Raw genomic sequence first — 17,295 nt, 5'->3', positions numbered from 1 at the left:
GCACAGGACAGCTTTGTTACTTTATGTATGTAGTATTTTCCCACTGTTTCTTTGCTGTACAAAATGATTGTTCATGTAGTTAAAGCAGAGCTCCACCCAAAAGGGGAAGCTCCGTTTGTCTGCCTCCTACCTACTTGATGTCTGTTTACCTGCGCTGTCTCCATTGTAGCGGCCCCAGAGATTTACTTTGCCCAGGGGCCCATGATGCTATTAAGACGGCCCAGACTGTAACTTGTCTCATAGCTGTCTGGGAATCCACTGAGTAGCAGTGTTGCTATATGAAATATTCATTTCTTATACTGGCTGCTGCCAGTAGGTGTCACTGACACCTCTGGCAATAGACAAGGGAGCTGCAGTAGTGCTGTGTCTATATCCCCCTTGCCCTAGAAAACCACTAGGAGGTTTATTGCCAGTGGCGCATGCTGCGGGAGGATAATGAAAGAAGCCTGTTTGGACAAAACACAAATGGCACCAAAGGTAGAGAGCCAGGGGAAGAAGTCCCACTGGAGGGGGGTGGGGTCAGGCAGTGGAGGCTGGTGCTCAATATTTTGGGCAGGGGCGGCGGCAAACAAACCTGCCCCCTTCACTCGCACTAACACCACCCCCCACCCCCGCAGAAGCAGGACGGGAAGGCAGCGATCAGAGGCCCTGCCTAAAGAGACAGAGGACGAGGATCCAGGGTAGGGCTGCTGCTCCTTGCTCCAGCTTGCCGAGGGAAGACCCGGGGCTGTTGGTTCTCCTCCCGGCCAAACAGGAAGTAGGTCCTGAGACCCAATTGGCCAGGAGTCCTAAAACTCCCGGACAATCGAGTTTCAGGACCCGCTTTCTGATTGGCCAAGAGGATAATCAGGAAGACAATAGAGAATATTATTTAGTTATTGTCACACAACCGGTTGGGCTCAGGGCGCAGTGCTCTTCACCCCGAGCCCACCCTTTTATTGAAGTAAATAAGAGCATCAGGCTCTAATAATGTGCTTAAAAAAAAAACCCTATTAAAATCCATGCATCTGGGGCCCTAGATGTAGATTAAGGGCCGGGAGCATAGATTAGGGGAGTGACGCCCCTTATGGATGGGCCGCCACTGGGTCCGGGGGTCACTTGGAAGGAGGATGCTAGAAGATACCCACTGCCTGACTATGGAGCTCTAAAGACAGTGCTGCTGATAATTGCCTGAAGGTCCTACTCCATGGAAGGAAGGAAAAATCCTGGACTGCCACACACCACTGAAGGCATCTTTATTGAAAGATTAAAATCCAAAAACAGTCATATCTTATGCATAGAAAACAGGGGAGAACAGCTAACGCATTTCACATCACAACAGATGCTTAGTCATAGCTATGACTAAGCATCTGTTGTGATGTGAAACGCGTTAGCTGTTCTCCCCTGTTTTCTATGCATAAGATATGACTGTTTTTTAATTTTAATCTTTCAATAAAGATGCCTTCAGCAGTGTGCGACCATTCAGGATTTTCCCTTCCTTCCTAATTTGAGCAGAGCCAGCACCTGCAAGATCGTATAGGGCGGGTGTCTTCAACAGGTCTGGAGCTTTTGAACTGCAATTTTTCTTCTTTCATGTAATACACCATGGTCTATGTTCTCTCATTGCACTGTAACAGCATGTGGTGTGATGGGCGGTAAACACACACAGAGTCCAAAAGATATATTGTAGAAAGGTTCAACAATGTACAACTAGGCCCGGAAGGTAGGCACGACTGTCTGGAGCCACTTACGAACTTTAACAGCAGTCTGTAGACTTGAAAGATGCTGACAGCGCCGACGTGTGCCCTCCTAGTTCATTAACTCTTCCTGCACTTCAGTAACTGTCTGCCCGTGTGGAAAGTGATCATGGGTGCAATGCTATGCAGGCTACAGTGTAAAAAAATAATAAATGCGCACCCACATTACTATTTTTTTTTTTTTTTTTTACAAAAGGTGAACTTAGCTTTTAAGGCAAACTTTGGGGTCAGGATAAGGGGGACAGCCCTGCTGAAATTAAACATCAGGGGTTGTAAAATGAATCTTACCTCCATGTATTATGTTCTCCTTTATACACATGAGTGAGTATTACTGTCTTCACTATAGGAACTTATGTGATGGAAGACTGCACAACCAGTAATACGCAGGGTGTATGTCGTCAGTGTGAACCAGGGGCTACCTTCAGTGAGTTCCTGACCGGCCTACCAACCTGCCTGACCTGTACTAAGTGCCGACCAGGTATATTGCTCTTTCAATTTTCTTAATCATTATTTGAACTGAATATTTCTTATTATAAATTCTTTTGTTTAAAAAATCTTGGAGACATTTTTCATTTCTTCCCAACCATTCAAAAGTGAATCAGCCAATGCTAATTTAGAAAAAAAAAAACAGTCGTATTCGGTGCAGGTAGTTTTGGGCATATGACCGGGAGCTAATGGTGCTACTGATTCTAACACTTTAAGCTCAGGAGAAGACAAGCAGAGGTTCTCCTATTGTTAAAGTCGGGGCTAGGTTAAAATCAGTGTTATTGCTTAGCAGGTAAAGTTAAGGCAGACCTAGACTCAACATTATTCTTCAGACAGTGTGAGGCATGTTAGTTGTGAATAATGTAGCACTGACGGCAAGAATTCTGAAACAGCAACCTCCACATCACTGCAGGACACACTGCAGGAGCTCAGCATGAGGAACCAGTGAGCACTGCCGGGGAACTCAGGTGATCGGTTGTGTGGGCGGTGGGAAAGGTAAGTAGTCACCTGGTTCTTTTGTAGAGTATTTTTTTGGTCAACTTTGGGATTTTTAATGGGGTTGCTTTAAGCGTTGAGGTAATTTAATGAATAAGGTTAAATTTTCAAAGGCCTGCGTAAGGAGATTATTAAAATACATCTGTCATAAGAGAAATAATCAGACTTCCACTGCTGGCATCTGTCTGAGAGCCAGCTGCCTGGCTGTCTCTGGCTCCAATACTGTTTTTAAAGGCACAAGCCCCACACCAAAAACCACCAACTTCACACTTCCCAAAAGCCACTGTAGGGCTATTGTTGGAATGCATTCACTGTTAATGTGATTTTTTTTTTGTACTTTTTTTTTTATACCACAATACCATACAAGCAACAGCAAAGTGCCTGTTGCACATGGTCTTTTGGTCCCATCACAACACCTCCTCTACATGTTTAAAAGAAAACAAATTCAAAAGTATTTTGACACAACTTGATCCAGATCAGAAGGAGGTCAAATGCACTTGTGAAAAAACTCAGATAGACCTCAGAACATCTCAAAGTGATCTCAGATGCCTATCTACACATGGGCAACTTACCCAACAGCATAATAAGAAACTGTAGTTGTTGAGTCCCCTCTAGAGAAGAAGACTATCAACTCTTATGTTATTGCCTTCTTTTGACACCCATAGCAGCTATCATAGCATTAAGCTTAAAATATTGTGATTCAAGCTTAGTTTTTGGAACTGGCATATCTAAATTCTTCTACAAATAAGCATAAAGCTATTTTCTCTTTTAAGGCATGGTGGTTTTTCACACAGTCTAAATGCGCAGTCAAATAGTTACTCAATGTTAAAGCTTTTTGCACAAATATGTGATCATCCAGCAATGTATAGGTTAATTAATTGAAACAGAAAAGCTTTATCAGCAATAAGATGAGGCTGGTTGAAATTCAGTAACATATCTAAAAATTCACACACCTCAGTGCAAATTTTGTTCCGGGTCCCCTCCCACACTCCTATACTGCCTTTCTTTGTTGGTACCACCTTATTGGCCTCCAAACTTGGTCCCCTGCCTTTATATGGGACCCTTTGACAACCTGGCAGTATATTCACAGAGGAACGTTAAGATAATCCTTCAACATAGAGGGAGCCGCCAAAGGCTGGTACCTAGTATCATAATGCTTTCCCATTCTTCTTTTTTTCGGTTGGCTATGTGTTCTGTTATGTCATGTGACCAAGTATGACAGATAAATGTAGAAGAGTCAACAGTGGGTATGAATGCAATGTGACAATGGATATTCCATTTTGACAGATAATGTGAGTTCTCAGCTTTTAGCGTATCCTTAGCACATTACATTTGTACTATTGAAAAGGAATTGTGTTTTTATTTCTTCTTATTACCTTATAGATCAGGAAGAAGTGTCTCCATGTAACATAACCAAAAACACATTTTGCCACTGCAAGAGGGGAACCTACTGCCCTGCAAAATATCCATGTGACTTATGCCTACCCTGTACAGCAAAGTAAGGAGTTATGAAATGTACCTAGCTATAAAGGCCAATCTCTTCACTGGAAGTATTTGCCAAATATACACAGGCCGACTTCACCTTCTTTCTGTCCTATGTGTTAAAAATGGACCTAAAACCATTCATTAAAGTATTACTAAACCCACAACAGTAAAATCAGTCTGTATATGCAGTAAAGCATGCTTGTTATACTCACTGTAGAACCTAAGGGCTTAATCCTGTGCATTGTGTAAAAAGGCTGTTTGATCCTGTCTGCTCTGATCCTCCTCAGTCCATCTCCTGATAGAACAGAGCCTTGGGGACAAGCTGCACATGCTCAATTTGGTGTGTATTGCTAGAAAGTTTTGTTTTTTTTCTTGGGAGAGTGTATGTGATCAGCAGAGGGCCAATCAGCACTGTCCAGACATAGGGTCGGGGGTCCTGCAGCCTCAAAAGACAGTCAGAGGAGAATGAAATCTCCTCCTACAAGCTTTAACCAGACACTGATAAGTCACAAGACTGCTATATACAGTGGATGAGAAAAGGTATTTAGCAGTATATATTTACTAAAATAATTGCATTTCCATGTTCTCTGTACTGTGGGGGACCAGATACAGTGGGGCAAAAAAGTATTTAGTCAGCCACCAATTGTGCATGTTCTCCCACTTAAAAAGATGAGAGAGGCCTGTAATTGTCATCATAGGTATACCTCAACTATGAGAGACAAAATGTGGAAACAAATCCAAACAATCACATTGTCTGATTTTTGAAAGAATTTATTTGCAAATTATGGTGGAAAATAAGTATTTGGTCACCTACAAACAAGCAAGATTTCTGGCTCTCACAGATCTGTATCTTCTTCTTTAAGAGGCTCCTCTGTCCTCCACTCATTACCTGTATTAATGGCACCTGTTTGAACTTGTTCTCAGTATAAGACACCTGTCCACAACCTCAAACAGTCACACTCCAAACTCCACTATGGTGAAGACCAAAGAGCTGTCAAAGGACACCAGAAACAAAATTGTAGATCTGCACCAGGCTGGGAAGACTGAATCTGCAATAGAAGACATACAAGACCACTGATGATCTCCTTCGATCTGGAGCTCCACGCAAGATCTCACCCCTTGGGGTCAAAATGATCACAAGAACGGTGAGCAAAAATCCCAGAACCACACGGGGGGACCTAGTGAATGACCTGCAGAGAGCTGGGACCAACGTAACAAAGGCTATAATCAGTAACACACTACGCTGCCAGGGACTCAGGGCCTGCAGTGCCAGATGTGTCCCTCTGCTCAAGCCAGTACATGTCCGGGCGAGTCTGAGGTTTGCTAGAGAGCATTTGGATGATCCAGAAGAGGATTGGGAGAATGTCGTATTGTCAGATGAAACCAAAGTAGAACTGTTTGGTAGAAACACAACTCGTCGTGTTTGGAGGAGAAAGAATGCTGAGTTGCAACCAAAGAACACCATACCTACTGTGAAGCATGGGGGTGGCAACATCATGCTTTGGGGCTGTTTCTCTGCAAAGGGAACAAGACGACTGATCTGTGTACATGAAAAAATGAATGGGGCCATGTATTGTGAGATTTTGAGTGCAAACCTCCTCCCATCAGCAAGGGCATTGAAGATGAAACGTGGCTGGGCCTTTCAGCATGACAATGATCCCAAACACACCGCCCGGGCAACGAAGGAGTGGCTTCGTAAGAAGCATTTCAAGGTCCTGGAGTGGCCTACCCAGTCTCCAGATCTCAACCCCATAGAAAACCTTTGGAGGGAGTTGAAAGTCCGTGTTGCCCAGCGACAGCCCCAAAACATCACTGCTCTAGAGGAGATCTGCATGGAGGAATGGGCCAACATACCAGCAACAGTGTGTGACAACCTTGTGAAGACTTACAGAAAACGTTTGACCTCTGTCATTGCCAACAAAGGATATATAACAAAGTATTGAGATGAACTTTTGATATTGACAAAATACTTATTTTCCACCATAATTTGCAAATAAATTCTTTCAAAAATCAGACCATGTGATTGTTTGGATTTGTTTCCACATTTTGTCTCTCATAGTTGAGGTATACCTATGATGACAATTACAGGCCTCTCTCATCTTTTTAAGTGGGAGAACTTGCACAATTGGTGGCTGACTAAATACTTTTTTGCCCCACTGTATAATGAATGCAGGGTCCTGGGTTTAGTAAAACTTTAAGGCAGTCCATGGGGATTCTTTTTTTTTTTTTTTTCATTCAACCAGTGGTTTGAACGGAAAAAAGTAAATTACTTGATTCCCCCATCCACACATTCGAGGTGGGTGGGGGAGTCCCCCTGCTGTGTCTTTGTATTCTGGCAGCATACAAACTTCCCTGCTGTCAGAATACACCAATCAGCGCGTCAGCTTTATCTGGCGGTGCTGATCTGTAGATCAGTGGCGTCGCTAGGGGGGAGCGGGGGGGTGACACCCACCAGAGGGTGGCACCTGGCACGGCACTGGATTGAGGGAGGCGCCGCGGCTCTCTCCTCTTCCTCCTTCCCCTGCGCACTCTGACATCTCTGCTGTTGTTACTGTGTCTCCTCCACAATGTTCAGAGAGGGAGGAAGAGAAAGAATTATGAGGCAGAGGCAGACCACTCTGGAGTCCCATAGCCCAGTGCCCACATGTCCTCCGGGAACCGGCACTGCAATCGCCTATTATTGTGACAGGCAGGCAGGGAGAGGTGCCGGCTGCCTATTACAATTACACGCCTCAGAGCCGACAGAACCTAGGCTCCCCCTCCACACTGACAGTATATCCACACCAGTAGGAGAAGCCTAGATGGAGGGACATTTGTGTGGACAGAGCCACGCTGATCTAAAAAAAAAAAAAGAAAAACAGGATTGGAACAGATAAATAAATATATTGTTCTTTCTTCATATTGCCATATTTGGGTTTATAAAAATTGCAACTCGGTCAAAGAAACTCTCCGTAGTTTATTTTTATATCTGTATACATTATAACTCAGTCCAATCAAAATTTTCCTTCCCCTGTTTTCCAGCTGTCCGGAGGGCCAGGTTCTGAAGCAGGCCTGTAATGCTACTATGGATATACTTTGTGTCCCTGAAACTGGTGGTGAAACGCGTAAGTTTTAAGTATTTTCCTTTCTTGTGTGTGCGCCTACATTAAATTTGATTTCTAATAAAACTGTAGTAAAGTCCATTTTGTGATTTTTACCTACAGGTAAGTCTATAATAAGGCTTAACTGCAAGTAAAATGAATATCTCCTAAACGGAACTGTTTAGGAGATATTCACACTGGATGCAGCCAGCAACGCGACAATCCGAATGGGCTCTGAAGGACCAGATACTGGCATACCGTGCCGGACCTTAAGAGCACCATGCCGGAACCGAGTGTTCCCGCGCGCATGCAAGGGAGTGATGTTATCACAGCTCCGGCCACTCATACAGCCGGAGTTCGCAAACCCAGAAGGAAGACCGGGGTAAGATTAAAGCCCCCTCAGCGGTGACAGCGCGCTGCTGGAGGGTAAGTATTTTATAAGGTTCTAAGGTAAGTATTTTATAATGTGCTAGTATGCGATGTCTTACTTACAGGGGAAAGTTTTTGTTTGTTTTTTTTACTGCATCGGTTTAGAACCGCTTTTAAAATACAGAATATGCTGCAATTATTTTTACAGTATATGTATACCTAAAACTTTGTTTGTTTTGGATAGAGTAAAAAAGGGTTAAAGAATATGTAAACCCAACATTTCATATTCCTGATATGTGCCTGCTGTACCATGTACTTGTATGAGGAAGTATCCTGTTCTCTTTGTATTGCTTCCATCGTGTGAACTCCCTGGTGTTCCTGCCAGTCCCCCTGCTCTCCTACAAAAAACTGACCACACTAAGCAGGAGAACACAGTATGTTAAGTTCTCTAGCTATGCTGGGAACTCAGTGTGCTTTCCTCCAATGATCAAACTTGTCCTAAATCAAACTTGTCCTAACAATCCCCCCCCCTCCTTCCCCTGCACAGCCCTTCACTGGGAAGATTAGTGTGCTGCTTATTCTCCTCCCCAGCTCCTATGCAGCTGAGAATAGAGGGGATGTGATAAATAGGGGGAAAAGGTATTTATAATGTTTTTTTTTTTTTTATCTATACACAAATGTTTTGCTTTCATGTCTATTTTAAACTTAATAGGTTGTTTTATAACGGGTGAGGGTTTACATATACTTTAAAACCTCTATAGGGTTATTTGTTGCGGTCTGTGCCCTGCTGGCGAGATATCCCCTAAATTCCAGTCTTGGAGATGCAACAGAGGAAGTCCCCAAAATGAAGGGATTCCTGATTTAGACAATTGTCATCAGAACATTTGTCCTCATTAAAAGATTTTCCTCACCTCTCATTCTCACGAAATCTCTAAAATATTGTATTTCATCTCACTGTTTTGGTGATAATGGTGGTAAATTTCCATAAAGGGGACAGAAACTGCAATAAAAACTTAACAGAGTCTAATACTTCCCAGCTAAAAACAGAAAAAAGTATATTTATAATTTTTATATGTTAACATGAAGTGCCATAATATTCCTCAAAGCTATAGTTCAAGTACTTATGTTACAGAACTGATAAAACAACCCAGATTAAATTCTTACATGTTCAATGAAGAATGGAGCTAACACATCACTGATGTATGTTTCTGAGTGCATATAAGACTAGAAGTGCAGACATTAACAAATGATCATTGAGACCTAAGGGGAATCAGGACCTCCTTCATCCTGCTGTCGATTCCCTCCAGTGATAACTAAAGATCTACATAGCAGAATCAGGACCTCCTTACTCCCAAATGGCAAGGAGAATTTGCCACAAATTTGTGGCAGTGTTGAATTGTAAGTCTGTTACTTGTTACACATTTTCACTGGCAAGTTGTACACTTGCAGAGCACTTGAAGCACAAGTTCTGGTTGACACTTTCCAATACGTAGCAAATTTTGCATGGCAAGTCTCTAGCAAGAGCTCTGCAAGTCTACAGCATTAAAATTCAGCCACAGTGACCCCTGTGGTGGGATGACTATTACACAACATAACTGAACCAGAACTTGCAGCAAACTTGCAGAATGTTTGCAAAGAAAGTAGATCTGGAGTCATGCATTGTGGACTTGCTGCAATTGTGCAACAAACTTGTGAAGCCTGGCAAGTCTAGCAATAGCATAGCAAGTCATTTCCAAACTTGCAGCACAATTGCTTGCTATCTGGTCTCCTACTGGTGATCCACCTAGTAATAACTAAAGATCTATATAGAGGAATCAGGACCTCCTTCCTACTGCTGATGATCCCTCTAGTGATAAATAAAGATCTATATAAAGGGGCATCAGACCTCCTGCCTCCTGCTGGCGATCCCTCCACTGATAACTAAAATTTGTATAGAGGAATCAAGATCTTCTTCTTCTGCTTTTAACTCTGCTAGGGATAACTAAAGATCTATATAGAGGAATCAGGACCTCCTCCTGCAGGTGACCCCTCTAATAATACCTAAAGATATATTGTATATACTGGAATCAGGACCTCCTTCCTCCTGTTGGTGATCACTTTAGCGAAAATGAAAGATCTTTATTAGGGGAATCAGGACCTCCTTAATTCTGCTGGTAATCCCTCTAGTGATAGCTAAAAATCTATATACAGTGGAACCTTGGCTAACGAGTAACGCGGTTAACAAGCGTTTTGAAAGATGAGCAACTTTTTTTTTACATTTCTGACTCAGTTTGTGAGTGTTGTCTCGCAAAACTATCAGAATTCAAGCTAATGGGGTGTGCAGTACCGCATTTGGCCAGAGGTGCGTGGGCGCTGGTGACACTCGGAACGGTTCGGAGCCGTTCCAAAATACTCAGAATCACTCGGAAATACTCGGAAACATTCAGAAATACTCTGTTCCTGAGTGTTTTCGAGGCTTTCTGAGTTCAGCCGAGCTGTCCCCGAGTATTTCCGAGGCTCTCCGGCGCCTCTGGCCACATACGGTATTTTATGCAATAGAAGTCAATGTGGAACAATTTATCTTCGTTTCCATTGACTTCTATGGGGAAACTCGCTGTGATATGCGAGTGCTTTGGATTACAAGCATTCTCCTGGAACGGATTATGCTCGTAATCCAAGGTTCCACTGTAGAGGAATCAGGACCTCCTTTCTTCTGCAGGTGACCCCTATAGTGATAACTAAAGATCTATATAGTGGAATCATAAAATGAGAAAAATACCCCAAAAATAAGGGGATACCTGATTCAGACAGTGGACATCAGAACATTTGTCCTCATTAAAAGATTTCACTCTCATGAAATCTCTAAAATATTGAACTTTCCCTCACTATCTGTTTTGTGATAAATCTCCATGTTGGAATCAGGGCCTCCTTTTTCCTGCTGGTGACCCCTCTAGTGATAACTAAAGATCTATATAGGGGCCTCAGGACCTCCTCCTCCTCCTGCTGTTGATTCCTCTAGTAACAACTAAAGATAAATATAAGGGGAATCAGATCCTCCTTCCTCCTCCTGGTGATCCCTCTAGTGATAGCTAAAAATCTATATAGAGGAATCAGGACCTCCTTTCTACTGCTGCCAATCCTTCTAGTGATAAATAAAGATCTATATAAAGGAAATCGGGACCTCTTTCTTCCTGCTGGCGATCCCTCCAGTGATAACTAAAGATTTATTTAGAGGAAGAGGAATCAGGACCTTCTTCCTTCTGCTAGCGATTCCTCCAGTGATAAATAAAGATCTATATAAAGGTATCAGGACCTCTTTCTTCTGCTTTTAACTCCGCTAGTGATAACCAAAGATCTATATAAAGGAATCAGGACCTCTCTCCTCCTGCTGGTGATCCCTTTAACGATAACTAAAGAGCCATATAGGGGAATCAGGACCTCCTTCCTCCTGCAGGTGACACCTCTAATATTAACTAAAGTTATATACTGTATACTGGAATCAGGACCTCCTTCCTCCTGTTGGTGCTCCCTCTGGTGAAAACTAAAGATCTATATTAGGGGAATCAGGACCTCCTTAAAGCGGTTGTTTATCCCCGATTGTGAGTTTTACCTATAGGTTTGCCTAGAATAAGGCTTACCTATAGGTAGTGGAAATATTTCCTAAACGTGCGCCGTTTAGGAGATATTTACCTTGTAGTGCGCCAATGATGTCATCGGCGCATGTGCTGTGAAGAAATGAACCTCCATACCATTTCTTCCCTAACATGTGCTGTGACTGGCGGCTCCAGCGCGCATGCGTGGGAGTGATGTCACGTGGCTCCAGCCAGTCACACAGCCAGAGTCCGCGGCCCCGGAAGGAAGAGGGGAGAAGATGGATGCTTCCTGCAGCAGGGACAGCGCGGGCTTCGTTTGCAGGTAAGTGCCACATAATGGGGTTTCATCAGGGTTTACTTCCTCTTTAATGCTGCTGGGGATCCCTCTAGTGATAGCTAAAAAAATTATATTATAGAGGAATCAGGACCTGCTTCCTCCTGTTGACAATCCCTCCAGTGATAAATAAAGATCTATATAGAGGAATCGGGACCTCTTTCTTCTGCTTTTAACTCCTCTAGTGATAACTAAAGATCTATATAGAGGGATGAGGACCTCCTTCCTCCTGTTGACGATCCCTCCAGTGATAAATAAGGATCTATATAGAGGAATTGGGACCTCCTTCTTCTGCTTTTAACTCCTCTAGTGATAACTAAAGATCTATATAGAGGGATGAGGACCCCCTTCCTCCTGTTGATGACCCCTCTAATGATCTAATGATCAATAAAGATCTACATAGAGAATCAGGATCTCCTTCCTCCTGCTGATTATTCCTTTAGTGATACATCCTAGAATTCTATTCTCCCAGGTATGCAAACAAATCATAAACTTATGTACATTTTCCAGCACATCTGTTGTGAATGAACACTATGTTGCTTGTGTTATGTTCTAACATTTGCTCTTGGACTTTGAATTCTTAATTTTATGTATGTGTTATTTTACAGATTTGAAACAGATCCTTATCATTATCATCAGCACTGTTACCGGTACCTTAATCTTCTCCTTGGTGTTCTTGTTTTTACTTTCTGCAAGGAGGAGGAAAAGAGGTGAGTGGGTGGACAAAGGCCTGTGTACCTGGAGTCAATACAAGCAGAAACAGCCATGTAATGTGTTCAATGAATATTCATTAATAACTAGTGATATGACTCTGGCATGTTATTGTAAGATCATTTGGTTTTGTTAGGTTAGAGAGATTTCTCTCTGTTACCCAATTGAGGAGATTTTCCTGGACTTGCTCCACCAAAAATTAAAAGGGGAGCAGTCAAGAAGCAATAAAAAAGAACTGGCAAAAAAAACATGACAGAGATTCTAAAATTTCCATGCTTTATCCAAAATGAATAAAATGTTTTGGCTGTCGTGAAAAGAGATTAGAACACGTCAGGTTTTTTCATTTAGAAGAGATTCACTTTATTTGTCCTGTTTACCTTTACCACCAAAAGTGAAAAAAAAAAACATCCTAAATTTTGAGGTGTCACCAGAACAGGAAAAGGGAGGAAATCTTCCAGTGGGGGCACTTGTTCTGGTTACAGCCGGGGATCCCCTTACTTTTGAGGGATTTACTCTTGTTTTCTGTTTTGGCTATGGGACAGGAAGAGAAGGGAAATCTCCCCAATGGGACACAGATTCAATAAAAAAACTGACAGGGCTTATAACCCATCCTTAATCGATCCCCCCCAAAAAAACTACTTTATACTTTAACTGGAAGCAATAGTTTTCACAATGCTGTATTGTATTAAAAATGAGTAGTTAAAGCAATCTTTACCGTTTCTCTTACCTAAGCACAAATATGGATGTTCTCCTACTCCAAACTTGTGTGTAGGAGATCCTTCATCACAAAGATTGTTTGGTGATCATGGTGGACATGCAAGGCTGGTCACCTTCATTGTATGACACACAACCCTCTAACTGCCTGAGGACATTAGATGGAAACACGTACCAAGTACAGAAACATGTTCATAATCTGACCGTGGTGTAATAAGGTATAGTCAGATGTGGAGCACAGAATCTGAAGCAGCAAAAATATCATGATGTGGTATTAAAAGCAGAGCCAGATTTACCATTTATCACAGCAGACCTGTGTCTATAGGCAACAGAGAAGGCTTTTTTCTGTATAGGTATTAACCGCATTTTTTTTTTCTCATCATGGCTATTAATACCGTCATTTCCTAATTCTCACAACATTCTAAAGATGGACATACACCAGTGAAAATTTAATTACAAAAAATTGTTCTTTTTCAGAACATTCATTAGATTTTCTTACGGATAGTTGGGTCGAATTAGCTTTGGTGTTCGACTGTAGTGGTGAGAAAGTTCGAATTAGCAGGATTGAAATTTTTTCTTGAACCATTGAAATTCTAGCTGTGAATGTGCTTTTTGTTCGGGAAAAATTGAACATCAGCCCCGATAAGTAAAGTGAAGTATATGGTGAAAAAAGAACTGGGGAAACCCAAATGATGGGGGATAGAAAGGGAATACCATTTTAACTGCTTGCCGACCGTATACTGTACATATGCAGCAGTAAGGTGGCTCTCTTGCGCTTGATCACATACCTAGTACATGATCCAGTACTTTCGGTTTGGGGGCGTGCCTGCGTCGGCTGCCTGCTGTGATTATTCACAGCGGGAGCTGATCTGCGGGTATCTGCTGCGATAGTTCGTTATACAGGCAGAATATCAGGCTGCCTATGTAAACAAGGCAGATTGCCGTTCTTTCAGTGGGGAAGGCATTGATCCGGTGTTCCTGCAAAGCAGGGACATGGATCCATGCCTTCCCCTAGTACAAGCACCTCCCCCCCACAGTTTAGTAAAACACCAGCTAGAAATATATTTAACCCTTTGATCGCCCCTGATGTTAACACCTTCCCAGCCAATGACAGTGCATATTTTTAGCACTGATCACTGTCAGTTAGTGTCCTGACTGTCCACAAAATCAATATCAGAGTCCTGCTATAAGTAACTTATCGCCCCCATCACTAGTAAAAAAAATTAAAATAAATAAAAATTCTATAAAAATATCCTATAGTTTGTAGACACTATAACTTTTGCGCATATGTATGTATGTATGTATATATATATATATATATATATATATATATATATATATATAAAATATATATATATATATATATATATATATATATATATATATATATTTTTTTTTTAAGTGTTGGTCTTTTTTTGTTTATATCGCAAAAAAATAAAAACCACAAAAGTGATCAAATACCACCAAAAGAAAGCTCTATTTGTGGGAAGAAATTTTATTTAGTTACGGCTGTGCAATTAATAGTTAAAGTAACACAGTGCCGTAGCACAAAAAATGGCCTGGTCATGAAGGGGGGTAAATCTTCTGAAGCTGAAGTGGCTAATTAGGATCTTAGCATTATGGCTGGAGACAATGAATTGAACATATTGTAATGAAATCTGTTTAGTACAGCTGAAATTCCATTCAAGTTGACTTAAAGGAGAAGTATGTCCAAAGCTTTTTTGGCTATTCTTCTCCTGTGGGCTAAAGCCCGCTGTTGGCTGTCATCACTGACCCAGTCCAGGCTCTGAAAAGATACCGACCCATCCAGAAGCCTGGACCGACAGTTAGCTCAGGCTCTCAGCGATCTGCTGAGAGCCTGAGCCAGTCACTCCTGCCCCCTCCACAGCCAATGTTCCAGTGAGCGCTGGAGGGACAGAGCAGAGAGCCAGAGCCAGAGAGCCTGACAGTCATTGGCTCTCTGCAGGCTGAGGACCGAGAGCTGAGCAATCAGTGGTGTTTGATCACTCAGTTCTCAGTCTTAGATCATTGCTGCAGCCATCTAGGTGAGTATGATTTTTTTTGTGATTCCCATACTTCTCTTTTAATGATGGCAAGAAATAATGTTCTGATGAATGAATGTTTAAACGAAAATCTAACTGCGTTTGGCAAGTATAAGGAAAATTAGAATCAATGAAAGGAGAAAATGTTCTTTGTTAAAAAGGAGATCTTGAATTGCTGAATTGCTTTGTCCACCAAAGGCTGTTTGTCTACAGTCTACAGGCTCCGGTTATTGAATACCGACTCGGATGTTGAGATATAGGGTCGTGTTACTACACAGTACAATCATCAGGTTCTCTTCTTTTCTTTCACAGGAACTGTAGTATGATGAAGATTTACACTACAGAAGATTACACTATTGAACACCATGGCATTCTTCTCTCCAAATGTGAAACTTACCCAAGATATATACTTATATATAGTTGGAGGATCTAGAGGGGTATGATTATCTGTAGAGCAAGCCATGGACTGATGGCAGAACTGTTGATGCACACATATAAATGTAAAAGGTTCTATGCATTTGTAGCCGACAGTGGACTACAGTTATCCGGCACCGCAGACTTACCCTCTCCTTTCTTAGAGTGTCTCTGTGTTCCGCTAGTGCTGGGCTTGAAAGTACTTGCATCATCTTCCTGAGCACAGCAGAGAGCAGTGTGGGGACTGTAGTCTCCCGAACAGATATCCTGGATCTACAGAACTATCTATGGACTACACATCCCAGCATGCCATCTACTACAAAAAATGAACTCTGGGAGAGGCTTTAAAAGGGTCAGCAGACTAGGCTTCTTGCTTCCCAGATTTCATCAAGTAAACACCTCTCTGCTGCTGTGCGAAAGGACTGCGCCGCAGCCTACCATGCGGCAAATCTGTGATCCCAGCTCCATCCAAGGTGGGTCCCACGCAGGGGCGGACTGACAACTCATGGGGCCCCCGGGCAATAGGAGATCCTGGGGCCCCCTGTCCCCGCCCCCACATGAATCCCCACCTACATATTGCAGTGCCCACACTACATGCGTTCGTCACAGAATTTCTCTGAACTATGTTCAAAATAAATGTCTATTATAAATATAAAGAAAAATAAACTTACATTAAAGAAAGTGCAACAATTTTACATTTCCAAAATTAAGGATTAGGATTTCATAAATTAACACGATAGAACAGGTGCAACAAATGTCTTCTTAGCTGAACAGTTTAATAAAAAATATACAAAAAATAAAAAGCTCCGTCCAGAATGTTACAAAATTACGGCCCTAGAATTGCTCTTACTCCAACGTTCGACGATACCATACTTGTGTGGGGCCATTATTGTTTACATATATGTGCTCGTCCTACATAAAGCTTTTCATATAGAGTGTGTGTGGAGGTCATGGATGTGCTTTACTTTTTTTTTTTAATAATTTTTATTTACTTTATATCATTTTCACTGACCACCAATGTAAGGAACATTCTTCCCACTGACCACCAATGTAAGGAAAATTCTTTCTGATTACCACTAATGTAAGGAACATTCTTTTCACTGATCACCAATGTAAGGGACATTCGTTCTACAGGCCACCAATGTAAGGAACACTCTTCCCGCTGACCACCAATGTAAGGAACATTCTTTTCACTGATCACCAATGTAAGGGACATTCGTTCTACAGGCCACCAATGTAAGGAACATTCTTCCCGCTGACCACCAATTTAAGGAACATTCTTCCCGCTGACCACCAATGTAAGGAGCATTCTTTATGCTGACCACTAATGTAAGGAACATTCTTCCCGCTGACCACTAATGTAAGGAACATTCTTTCTGCTGACCAATGTAAGGAGCATTCTTTCTGCTGACCACCAATGTAAGGAACATTGTTTCTGCTGACCACCAATGTAAAGAACATTCTTCCCGCTGACCACCAATGTAAGGAATCATTGCGGCACTTCTACATCTTTCATATGCCCACTACAAGCCCTAGGTAAATTCACTGTTGATATGTGTTGCCATTAGTTTTCTTGGTGTTTCGTTACTCTATATATCTCCTGGTTCAATATTTTTATTGAAGTTTTTTATAAATAAGATACAAATTAAGACAAGTATCAAAGCATGGTATATATATATATATAGACAATGCGATTAACAGTTTTTATACATATTACAAACTAGTCTTACTGAAAGAAAAAGATTATGTGTCTTAGAGACTGCATAGAATAGTAACATATGTAAAGATCCGAAATAAGATCTAAATTGGGGTACATAAAGAAAGAAAAAATCTATTTATATTATGCCTCCAGACCAC

The 17,295-nt window shown here is 41.8% G+C and overlaps 1 long non-coding RNA gene across 1 annotated transcript; it reads left to right on the top strand.

Moving 5' to 3' along the window:
• The first annotated feature begins 12,165 nt into the window (after positions 1–12,165).
• On the top strand, positions 12,166–16,740 carry LOC141133136 (uncharacterized). Its single transcript, XR_012243014.1, has 2 exons — positions 12,166–12,267; positions 15,337–16,740. It is a non-coding gene; the product is annotated as an uncharacterized lncRNA (long non-coding RNA).
• The last annotated feature ends 555 nt before the right edge of the window (positions 16,741–17,295 follow it).

The sequence above is a fragment of the Aquarana catesbeiana genome, linkage group LG03 (genome assembly GCF_042186555.1).
Source record: "Aquarana catesbeiana isolate 2022-GZ linkage group LG03, ASM4218655v1, whole genome shotgun sequence".
Classification (NCBI taxonomy): domain Eukaryota; kingdom Metazoa; phylum Chordata; class Amphibia; order Anura; family Ranidae; genus Aquarana; species Aquarana catesbeiana.
The sequence above is the reverse complement of the archived record's forward strand: the minus strand, read 5'-3'. Positions and strand labels throughout refer to the sequence as shown.